This window comes from Podarcis filfolensis, assembly GCF_964270895.1.
Source record: "Podarcis filfolensis genome assembly, chromosome: Z".
Classification (NCBI taxonomy): domain Eukaryota; kingdom Metazoa; phylum Chordata; class Lepidosauria; order Squamata; family Lacertidae; genus Podarcis; species Podarcis filfolensis.
In genome coordinates this window covers 1,017,482-1,030,344 of record NC_139617.1, presented here as the reverse complement: position 1 = coordinate 1,030,344, position 12,863 = coordinate 1,017,482, and the positions used below count along the sequence as shown (strand labels likewise).

At 42.1% G+C, this 12,863-nt stretch overlaps 1 protein-coding gene across 1 annotated transcript in view; it reads right to left on the bottom strand.

Moving 5' to 3' along the window:
- Window positions 1-12,863, bottom strand: part of KLHL13 (kelch like family member 13) — a 1,461,558-nt gene that overhangs the window by 1,446,321 nt on the left and 2,374 nt on the right. The window lies entirely within an intron of this gene.

The following is a 12,863-nucleotide window of genomic DNA, read 5'->3' as shown; positions in this document are numbered from 1 at the left end:
CCTTGGCGATTGGAAAAACCACAGCACCCAGGAGATCCTCTGAAAGCCCAAGTTGTGCAAAACAGTTGTAGCCCTGGGGAAGGGAAGGAGTCTAACAGAACTTCGCTAAGTAAAGTATCTTTGTCTGCTGAAAAACAAATGTTTAGCCAGCATAAAAGAAGACTCATCCAGGCAACTGTCTCTAGCTTATGTTGGCCTCCCTCTAGACACAGGGCTGCGTAAGGTACACAGCATGGGACAGCGAAAATCGTAAATAGAAAGGCTGCCTGCACTCGTTCCACTGACTGGGTAAACCCTGACATCCAGATTGAAATTCCATAGAGCATTATAAAGATGAACATGCTCCCCAGGTTGATCTTTTTGTTTCAAATGATTCCAATTCTGGGTGGAGAAGGCTGCCTCAAGAATTGGCAAAAAGACTTTTCTAAATTTGTATGGCAGGGAAATAGACCTAGAGTTAATCATTGGATTCTAATCGATATAAAAGACAGAGGAGGCTTCTCCCTGCCTGATAAAATTGTATTATGAGGCGGCCTGCTTCACCTGGTTGAAAGAATGGTCACATTGCAAGGATTCAGACTTACTGGACCTGGAAGGGTTCGACAACCGATGGGGTTGCCATGCATATTTGGTCTATGGGAAAGCGTGGTGTAGTGGTTAAGAGCAGTAGACTCATAATCTGGTGAACCGGGTTCGATTCCCCGCTCCTCCACCTGCAGCTGCTGGGTGACCTTGGGCCAGTCACACTTCTCTGAAGTCTCTCAGCCCCGCTCACCTCACAGAGTGTTTGTTGTGGGGGAGGAAGGGAAAAGGAGATTGTTAGCCACTTTGAGACTCCTTCGGGTAGTGATAAAGCGGGATATCAAATTATTAGGAAATCATTGTTTGATGTATGGGAGAAATATAAAAGCTTGCTAGATCCCAAAATCTCCCGATGGATCTCTCCAATAGAGGCCTGTGCAGTTAAGAGGAAAAATGCCCAGGGAACGTGGTCATCATATAAATTACTTCTAAAGGAAGAAGAGAATCAATTTAAGTTAAAAAGCTTTGAGGAAATAAAGGAGCACGTAACGGACTGGTTTCAATACCATCAACTATACGAGACATTCAAAATAGATAAACAAAAAGGTTTTGCCACAGAGACTTCTAGATTCGAAGCCAATATAGTAAATTCTAAATCCAAAGCACTCTCCAAAGCATACCGACTCCTCCTTGACTGGGAAGGAGGAACCTCTGTGGAAAACAGGTTGGAAATTTACAGCTTGTTATTCTTTAAGAGAGAACTTCCTTAAAATGCAGCATCGATGGTCTATATCTCCTTGGAAGCTCTCCAAGATGTATAAAAGTATACCAAGCAATTGTTGGAGGTGTAAAGAAAAACCAGGTAATTTATATCACATGTGGTGGCAATGTAAAGAAATCAAGGTGTTCTGAGAGGATATCCATTCCGAATTGGAAAAAATGTTAAAAATATCTTTCAGCAAAAAACTAGAAGCTTACCTATTGGGAATCACAGATTCAGATATCCCTAAAAAAGTAAAACTTTTTCTTTATGCTACGGTTGCAGCAAGAATACTCATTGCAACAAATTGAAAAAGCAACAAAGTCCCTTCTAGATCAGAGTGGATTCAAAAAATGATCAAATATGCAGAATTAGATCATTTATCAGAAGGAAGAAAAAATAAATCAAAGGAAGTATTTAGCACAAAACCCATCTGAAAAACAGTAATGACAGTTTGAAGTCTGTAGCAGCATTTGAATAACTTCAGTAGGAGTTTTAAGTTTGATGGAAAACCTAGGATAGAATAAATAATATTAAAGCCAAAACATGTTATAATATGGCAGTGAATAATGGATGAGAAATAGAAGTAAGGAGTAGACGGGCAGTCAGCTATATAGAAAAAAGTCATTTTTATGTTAAATGTATTGTGAGCACTAATGTATTGGTGTTGCTGCTGTTGTTGTTTTTCTTTCTTTTTCTTAGTTGTTAGGAGTGATGGATATTTGTTTTTTATATATTTCTTTTTTGTATGTGATGTATTAAAATGAAATAAAAATATCTATTTTTTAAAAAAAGAAATTCCATAGTTGAGCTCTAACTTTAGCATTAAAAACCTTGAAGGCAGAAGGGATGTGTTGGTGTGTTTAAAGTGGTCTTTCAAATATAATATAAACTTCTCCCATTCTTTATTGAAGTTTTCATCCTCCTAGTTTCTTATTTTCCCAGTCAATCTTGCCATTTCTGCATAATCCAATAATTTCACCTGCCAGTCCACCCTGGCAGGTATCTTGCCATCTTTCCAACTCTGGGCAAGCAGCATTCTTGCAGATGTTGCAGTGTACGTAAACAGTCTTTTCATTTCCTTTGGTATCTCTGCACCTACAATTCCTAACAAAAAGGCTTCTGATTTTTTTAACAAAGGTAATAACCTTAAACAATTTTTTTCAGTTCATTATATATCATTTCCCATAATTCCTTTATCACTTTCCAGTTCCACCACATGTGGTAAATGGTGCCTTCCTTTTCTTTACATTTCCAACAAATATTTGAACTAGTCCTGTACATTTTTGCTAATTTACCCGGAGTTAAGTACAACGATACATCATTTTCATATAATTTTCCTTTAGTGTATAACACACTGTAAATTCCAAATCCTCTCTCCACAATTTTTCCCATGCTGCAAGCTGTATATTATACCCAAAATTTCTTGCCCATTGTATCATAACTGATTGGACTTCTTCATCTTTAGTAAACCATTCCAATAGCAGTTTATACATTTTGGAAAGTAATTTCACATTATTCTCCAACAATTCTTTCTCAAACTTCAATATTTCATTAGAAAAACCCTTTGTTTTATCTGTTTTAAAAACATCTTTCAACTGGTGATACTGTAGCCAATCCGTTAAGAGATCTTTTACGTCATCAATTTTTAAAAGTTTCAACTGGTGTTCTACTAATAAATCCCTATATGTCGCCCAACCTTTTCTCATATTCAGTTTCCTCACAGAAATTGCTTCTAAATTTTTGTTCTAAGAATTTTTTATATTTGAGTATCCTGGGCTAGCAACCAGCCTGCTGTCCAGTGCCATAGAATCACAGAATCTGAGAGTTGGGAAGATGGAAAACGAGCGAGGTCCCCACCAAAGAAGAATGGCAGCTTGACAGAATATGCACAGCTTGCAGACTTAACATATAGAATAAGAGAACAAGAAGAACATACGTTTAAACAAGATTGGAAAACGTTTATTGAATATATGGGAGATAATTGTGTACAGCTGAAAACGCTGGCAGCTTTAAGATAAATTCAATAGAGTAAGTTTTGATGAATGCAATAATGCCCACGACAGAGGCAAGTCAGAGCAGAACCGCTCTCTTCTTCCCGGCCAGCGTGGGCTGCGCTTCATCTGCTGGCCGTTGCGCTCGGGAGAGCCGTCAGGGCGCCTGGAGCTCGCTGCTGCACCGCCTCTCCTCCTCCTCCCAAGAGTCCCAGGGCAGGTGAGTTTCTTACGGTGGGCAACTCCGGGGGCTCGCCTGACTTCAGAGTCGTCTGGCTCCTTGCCCCAGCTTGGGCGGCAGCGCTTTGTGGGCGTCTGGCCGGCTCTGGACATCGGGGGTCCTCAAGGAGGAAGACCTTCGTGGCTTCCCAAGGAAGGAAGGGCTGTTTGGCAGGACAGGAGCAGCTGCTTGGCTGGCAAGGGGGGCAAGAGGGGCATCTCGCAGCAGTGGCGTAGCGTGGGGGGTGCAGGGGGGGCCGGCCGCACCGGGTGCAACATCTGGGGGTTAGGGCAAATCCACGGGTTAGGGGGTGCAAATCCACGGGTTAGGGGGCGCAAATTACTTGCCTTGCCCCGGGTGCTGACAACCCACGCTACGCCACTGTCTCGCAGTCAGGACTGCAGGATTGAAGGAGATGAATCTGAGGTGTGACTTGCTACAAGGCCTCTTTAGACCCTCCTCTGGCCCCCTGTCTGGTTCCCTCGGCCCTCAGGGAGAAGCTTGCATTATTTTGCAGGCTGCAATTTTAATAGAAACAAATAAGCTAAAATATATTTAAGAATTGCTTGTTAGTACGCAGTTTTTAAATCCTCCTCTTCAGGTTTATTGTAAGGGACAAAACAAAACAAAAGTAGGTATTTATGGTAGGGTTACCAGACGTCCCTGGTTCCCAGGGACAGTCCCCAGATTTGTAAATCTGTCCCCGAACAAATTCCCGGAATGTCCTCAGATTTGCAAATCTGTCCCCAGGAAAGGTGGCGGCCACAGCCACGGCCTCAGCAGCCTGGTAGCGCAGTTGGCTCTGGCTGGCTTCAGGAGCTGCTTGCTGCCGTGGCACCCACCATATTTCCTGCGCCTCTGCAGCGAGCAGCGAGCAACTCCTGAAGCCAGCCAGAGCCAACTGCACTACCAAATATACACCGCAATTTCCCCACCAAATTCCAGCTGTGAAAAGTTAAAGTGCAGCTTATATTTGGAACCGAGCGTTGCACACCCGCCTCCTGGCACTACCTCCCTGAATGGGGGACGGGGTGCAGGTGCCACCAGCTTGGGAAGCTAGTGCTGGAAGGTGGGTGGCACCCTCAAATAATCCTTCAATTTTAAAGGTGCTGCTTATTTGCGGGTGCATCTCATACTCGGGCCAATACGTTATTACACTATTATGATTGTATGATCTGTTTTCGCTCTTTGTGCCTCTTTAGAACACTACATGTTACACTTCAATGTTGTCTTCTACAAAGATTCATTGACCTTGCTAAGAATGCCACACAGAATACCTGCACTCTCATTCTTTTGCAATGGCTTTGTGAAATGATGATGGTGATGATATCATGAAATCATGATTGTGTGATACCAGATTTCGCAATATCATGATTTCATGATTTTGTGATTTCATATTCTCGTGGAATCATAGTGTGAAATCAAGATATCATGATTCAATGAAAGTGCAACATCATGATTTCGTGAAATCACAGTGCGAGATCATGGCATCATGAGTTCATGATTGTATGATATCACAATTGTATGATATGATTTCGTTATATCGTATCACAAATTCATGATAGCATGAAATCGTGATATCGTGCAATCGCGATATAAAATTGGTGTATGTGGCGTAATGGGAGAGGTACCGTATTGGACCGAATATAAGATGCACCTGCAAATAAGCCGCACCTTTAATATTGAATGTTTATTAGCGGGTGCGGCCCGCCTCCCGGCTCTGCCTCCTCAAGCCGGCACTAGCTGCCCCCCCCCCTGTTCAGGGCAGTAGTGTTGGGAGCCAGGCAAGCGGTGCTCAGTTCTGAATGTAAGCCGCACTTTAACTTTTCACAGTTGGAATTTGGAAAAAAAGTGAGGCTTTTATCTGGGCCAATACAATAATACCTCTGGTGGGGGACACGTCATGCTCCTTCTGGGGTGGTTTGTCACCTTTGGTCCCCACCCTGCACTCAGCTCTCACCTGTGGCTCCTGGAAGCTTGTCAGCATGCGACAGCGGCCACACCTGGAAATAGCTTCAACTGGCTGGCTAAGCTGGGTGAGAGCAGCCGATGGGAGAACAAAATTCATTGTCTTTAGTTTCATTGTTCTGTGGTTTGTTTCAGTGAACTTGCCACAAAACTGAGAGCCCACAGTGGTTTCTACAACAGTTTGCCAGAAAACAGCTGAAGCCATAGCTCCACCGCGTAGAGCAATACCCATTATCAGCATATGACCCCAAACTTGAAGTTCTTAGTTATTCTTCATTAATTCTTAGTTGAGTATGGTGTCCATCTGCAGCAGTTCTTCCGTGTGTCTTTGGACTCCAAATCCCGTCTTGAGAAGAGCTTGGATGCTGGATTAGGCCGAAGGCCCACTTTGTCCAGCATCCTGTTCTCCAAATGGCCAAGCAGATGGGAAGCCTGCAAGCAGGACCCGAGAGCAGCAGAACTCTCCCCTCCTGCGTTTCCAGCAACTGGTGCTCAGAAGCATGGCTGCCTCTGACAGCGGAGGCACAAGATACGTAGTCATTGATAAGTCTTCATCCTCCATGAATTTGTCTTTTAAAGCCATCCAAGTTTGCGGCCATCTGTACCTTTTATGGAGAGGAATTTCATATTTAACTTTGAGCTGTGTGAAGAAGTACTTTTGTCTCTTCTGAACCTTCCAACTCTCAGTTTCATCGGATGACCCTGAGTTCTCGTTTCATGGGAGAGATAAAAAAGCTTTTGTCTAGCCACTTGATCCTCATTATGCTTAATATTACATACCTTATGATGTCTTCTTTTACTTACCTTTTGCAAAAATTAAAAAGACCCAAATATTTCAACCTTTCCTTGGAAGGCACAGCCACACCCTCCCTTGATCTTGTTGGTTGCTGTTTTCTGAACCTTTTCCAGATCTACAATGAGGGTGAGGCAACCAGAACAGCACACACCCTAAATTGTATAGCAATGTGATGATGTTGGCACTTCATTTTCAGTTCCTTTCCTGGTGTGGAATTTGCCCTTTTCACAGTTACCATGCACCGTTCATTCAGCTATCAACTGCAACCCCAAGGTCTCACCACCAGTTCAGATCCATATATACATATGCATATGTGGAGCTGGGGGCAAAAATCCACTCCTAATGTGCATCACTTTACATTTGCTTGCACTGAACCACATTTGTGGTTTTACTGCCCATTCACCCAGTTTGGGAGATTCCTTTGGAGCGCCTCACAATCGCCTTTCAGAACAAGAACAAAACAATAAACAACACCATCTTGAACAATTTCGCGGCAGTGTCCCTGAGTACTGGCCATGCTGGCTGGAGATGATGGGACTGTAGTCCAACAATATCTGGAGGCTGTATGTTCACTGCCCCTGTTCCACGGAGAAAAAATCATGTGTAATGCAACTTGCACAGAAATGTCATTGTAGTTACTATGTTCATTAATTGGCTGTATCAATAGCCATTCTTAAGCTTATGAGGATGAAGAGAAAATGGGTGCATTCAGAAGTGGGGAATATTGGGTGAGTTCTTCTAGGTTCAACACTGGTGCTGGTGCCCTGTTTTCTCATATTCCTTTCACATTGCCGCAGCCATTTAGTCATTTTATTTACTTAACAGTTTTTTTAGCCTGAGCTTCATCTAGGAGTCTTGGTTGACCACAAACTTGACATGAGCCAACAGTGTGGCGCGGCAGCTAAAAAAGCCAATGCAATTCTGGGCTGCATCAATAGGAGTATAGCATCTAGATCAAGGGAAGTAATAGTGCCACTGTATTCTGCTCTGGTCAGACCTCACCTGGAGTACTGTGTCCAGTTCTGGGCACCACAGTTCAAGAAGGACACTGACAAACTGGAACGTGTCCAGAGGAGGGCAACCAAAATGGTCAAAGGCCTGGAAACGATGCCTTATGAGGAACGGCTAAGGGAGCTGGGCATGTTTAGCCTGGAGAAGAGGAGGTTAAGGGGTGATATGATAGCCATGTTCAAATATATAAAAGGATGTCACATAGAGGAGGGAGAAAGGTTGTTTTCTGCTGCTCCAGAGAAGCGGACACGGAGCAATGGATCCAAACTACAAGAAAGAAGATTCCACCTAAACATTAGGAAGAACTTCCTGACAGTAAGAGCTGTTCGACAGTGGAATTTGCTGCCAAGGAGTGTGGTGGAGTCTCCTTCTTTGGAGGTCTTTAAGCAGAGGCTTGACAACCATATGTCAGGAGTGCTCTGACGGTGTTTCCTGCTTGGCAGGGGGTTGGACTCGATGGCCCTTGTGGTCTCTTCCAACTCTATGATTCTATGATTCTATGATTCTATGATTCTACAACTTGATCCAAGTGGGCAGAGCGCAGTCAGCATTTAATACCAGAAATCACACTTGACAGAAACACAGCCACAATTAGAAGAGCAGATGGAATTCACAAAGAATCGTAGAACTCTAGATAGGTGCAGTAGGCGTGGTTGTTTTACAGCCTAATTCAGCCACGCTGGGTGAAGCTGCACTCTGTGGAAATTCCCTCCTCCCCTGCCCCACCCATTTTCATCATTGCTAGAGACACAGATGCTCCAACTGCCCCTGGTTCCTGCTAAATCTCCTTCTCTTTGTATATCTTCTGCCCACCCCTGGGGCAGATAGTGCGTTCCACATGCAGGCTCCTTCCCTGGCAGCATCCGCACTGAGATAGTTGGGTAAGGGAAGGAGCCTCATCCCAGAACCGGGAGGGCAGCCTCTGTCCAAAAGCAGATCATTCTGGTCTGGATGCACAAATAGCACCATCTGGGATAAGGTAGCAGCTTTATGAGAAGGCTGTGTGCACCACCACAAATGTGTTGGTCTTTGGGGCGCTGTGTGGGTTCTGCTGCAACAGGGAAGCTTAGCTACTTTTTCTGTAGTTGACTTTTTGTATGTGCTTAATGCTGCTTTTCTGCATATTCTGCCCATTGCAGAAGCCAAAACTGTTGCAATCCTCCAGCAGCACCTAGTGGCAATGGAAAACAATACAATGTTGTTGCACCTCCAGGGGTGATGAGAAACCGCTGCATTAGTGGAACCCAAATGACCTCCCTGGGGCACAAGCCTGGGCAGTGTGTGTGGAGGTCCTGGGCTGCCCAGGTGAGCAGATTCTGCTCTCAGCCTCACTGATGTGGTCCAAAGGAAAGCAGAGCAAGATGTTGGGCACCAGCTTGGCTGCAGGAGTTGCCAGAACAAGGTGTAAAAGGCACCATCCAACCATCTAGGGATCCACTCCGGATTTGTGTGATTTCAACACTCCCTACCTTTTTTTGGACCTAGAAATTTATGTGGATCAAGCTAGAATTAAAGTTCGTCCTTATAAGAAAATACAGATAGATACTCCTTGTTACATTATAGTTCAAATCATCCCAAACACCTCCGTGACAATCTTCCTCTAGGTCAATTCCTAAGTTTAAAACGAAATTTATCGAACCAACAGGACTTTAAAGCCCATTCAAAAATACTTTCTGCATCTTTATTAAAATGAGGCTACCCAAATTCTGTAATAACAACTGCCATTCAAAAAACACAATTGAGAGAGAGATTGACCCTTCTTACATCCTGCTCACATGTCAACACAAGATTCACACATATTTATGCCTCCTTAGAATATAACCACATGACTTTTGAAATTGAGAAAATTATCAGGCAACAATGGCATATTCTTAAGGACATCCCTGGATGTGATATGATTCCCCTTTTCACCAAACGTCGCACAAAATCTTTAAAGGATATATTGGTGCACACAGATTTAAAACCTACACTCACACAACATACTTTATCTAATCCTCCACTTGGTTTTTTTAGGTGTGGTCATTGTACCTCCTGTAAATACACACTGCGGGTAAAAGAATTTACCAACAAAGAAGGTTTTAAGTTCTTTTTACAGGTATTTGCCACATGTGCTACTCCACGTGTAATTTACATGATTAGATGTCCCTGTGGATTGTTATATGTAGGTCACACTCTTAGACCTATTAAAGTAAGACTATCAGAGCACCGATCTAGGAATAGGAACAATGTAATAAACGCTCCTTTAGTACGTTTTATTCAAGCGTCTCAATCGGATGAAGACATGACATTTTTTGCTATTTGGGTATATCTCAGTCCTGTAGAACGAGCTAAAAAAATTCTTATGCAGAAAGAAACTAGATTTATTTTTCTACTTGACTCCTTGCATCCCCCGGGTTTGAATGCTGAAATTGATTAAATTTGCTTTTTATGACTTATTTCTAACGTTTGTATGCTTAACACTTGTGTATGGATAAAGTTTGTTTTACATCTGTTGTGTTAAAGGGGGTCACTTTAAGAAGGAAACCTTGCAGTTGCAGACTGCTGTCACCTGTCACTCAAATCAATACTGTGCCTGTCTATATAGCCTTACATTGTAACAGTTTTGTTCACTGCAGAAACCACCATGTCATAAGTTCCATTATCTTGTTATACTACATACGGTATGTACACCTATGGTACAATTGTTTATATTATTCTTATTTGTTAAAATATTTTGAAATACGATATTATATTCATTTATATTATTTAGAACATGTACAACTGATGAAGCCCAGAAGGGCGGAACAGGGCATTATTCCGGAAATCCTTGTCAAGATTCTGTGGAACTGTAGTAGCTCCCATTTGGATTTTATGAACATACAAAGACATATGTGGAACAGAAACTATCAAATATTTGGACTCTATAAATCACGGGTGTCAAACACAAGGCCCGCGGGCCGAATCTGGCCCGCCAGACCTTGTCATGTGGCCCGTGTAGCCGCCGCCGGCTGCCAGCCTTCACCTTTTATTCTACCCCCCCCTTTTTTTTGACACAAGAAAGCCGCCTCTTCAGCGCATGCGCGGCAGCCTACTAGCCAGAGAACGTCTGCCCTCTAGCGGCGCCGGCCGTTCTACACAGGAAACCTCCACTTGTCCTACAGATACAACCGGCCCTTTGAGGGTGACCAAACTGCTGATGCGGCCCCCGATGAATTTGAGTTTGACACCCCTGCTATAAATGAACTGATCTATTGGGACTTCTGTTTACATTGTTGCACTTTATGTGTTGATTATGTGCAAGAGAAGTATTTGAGACTGTGATAAAAATACAGAAGAGAATTGTTTATGTAAATGCACAGCCGGTTACGTTTTGTGTGTTTGTTGAATGTATTTTACGTAACTTCTGATGAAGTCAGAGGCATTAAGGTGGGACGAAAAGAATTTAAGTTAAGAGCCTTTGCAGATGATCTAGTCTTAACGTTGGAAGAACCAAGACAAAGTGTGAAAGAGGCAATAAAAAGAATGGAAGAGTTTGGGAAGGTATCAGGGTTTAAACTCAACAAAAACAAGACGAAAATGCTAGCAAAAAATCTGAAGAAAGAAGAGATGGAAGAATTACAAGTAGACTCAGGAATCACGATAGCTAAAAAAATAAAATATTTAGGAATTTGGATGACAACAAAAAATATAAACCTGTACAAGGACAACTATGAGGTGGTATGGAAAGAAATTAAGAAAGATATGGACATATGGAGCAGACTAAAATTGTCATTATTAGGAAGAATCTCTGTGATAAAAATGAATATACTACCTAGACTGTTATTTTTATTTCAAGCAATACCAGTGGTAAAAGGGATAAGACAATTTAAGGATTGGCAAAAAAAATTAGCGAAATTTGTCTGGCAGGGGAAAAGGCCAAGGATAAAAATGAAGATACTAGTAGATAAGAAAGAAAGAGGAGGTTTTGATTTACCAGACCTGACTTTATATTATGAAGCTTCATGCTTGGTATGGTTAAAAGATTGGCTGACTTTGGGAAATACTGACCTATTAGATCTAGAGGGCCATGACAATAGATACGGTTGGCATTCATACCTATGGTACAACAAAGTAAAGGTACATAAAGGTTTTCTAAGCCATGTGATCAGGAAATCTTTATATGAAGTATGGGATCGGAATAAAAACCTCCTGGAAAGAAAGACACCATTGTGGATATCACCAATTGAGGTGTTGACAACAAGAAAAGTAAACATGGAAGGGGAAAGAGTAACATATGAGGATATTACTAGGAAAACAGACCAAGGGATAAAGCTCAAACCATATGACCAAATTGAAAAGATGTTAACAGGGTGGCTGCAATACCACCAGATCAGTGACTTATTAAAGGAAGATAAAAAGAGAAATGGGTTCGAAGACAAAAAATCGAAATTCCAAATTGAGTTAATAGACTGTAAAGATAAAATTTTATCAAGAATGTATAGCTTATTGCTAGAATGGTATACAAAAGACGAAGAAGTAAAGGAATCAGTGATAAAATGGGTAATTGATATTGGGCGTAACATTGAATTGGATGCGTGGAAAAGATTATGGAAGGAGGGTTTGAGATTTACAGGATGCATGGCTTTAAAGGAAAACTTGCTAAAAATGATGTATAGATGGCATTTGACGCCAGTAAAATTAGCTAAAATGTATAGGAAAAAAGAAAGAAAATGTTGGAAATGTAAAAAGGCAGATGGGGATTATTTTCATATGTGGTGGACCTGTGACAAGGTAAAAAAATTTTGGGAATCAATTTATAATGAACTCAAAAAAATATTTAGATATACTTTCCCCAAAAGACCGGAAGCGTGTCTATTAGGCTTAATAGGAACAGAAATTAAAATAGAAGATCAAAATTTGTTCATGTATGCTACAGCTGCCGCGAGGACCCTTCTGGCCCAAAGATGGAAAGTACAAGATATACCAACTATTCAGGAGTGGCAGGCGAAGTTGACAGAATATGCAGAACTTGCCAAACTGTCAGGGAGGATCTGGGACCAGGGAGATCAAAGATACCAAAATAACTGGAGTAAATTTATTGAATATTTAAAGAAGAATTGTAAAGAGGTCAAGACACTAGTAGGATTGACATGATACCTCCAATGTATAATAGTACTAATATGAGAATGATGTGCGCGATGGAAAGAGGATAAATATACCAGTTGTGGGGAGGGAGGGGGGTCGCGACTCGACAGAGTCAAAGGGAATGTATGGTGCTATTACAATTTGTTGGAAAAGAATATGTAAGGAAAACAATAAAAATTCACTTGGGGGGGAAAAAAGAATGTATTTTACGTAACGCTAGGTTTGCTGTTGTTTTGGTTTTATATTGCTGCAAGTCATTGTGATCTAATTTTATGACAGAGTATTATATACGTATTTTGATAAACAAACAAGTAGCAAAGGAGCCGGGGTGTCAGCAAGACTCCTGCCAAAGGGGGGTGGACTGCGGCTCTGAAGGGATCCTCAGAGACTGCTGCATCCTACAAGGCCTGCAAATGAGGACACAGAGACAGAGAGAGACTGATAGTCCAGCTTTCCAGCAACAGGGGTTATATTTCAAGTGCAGCAGAA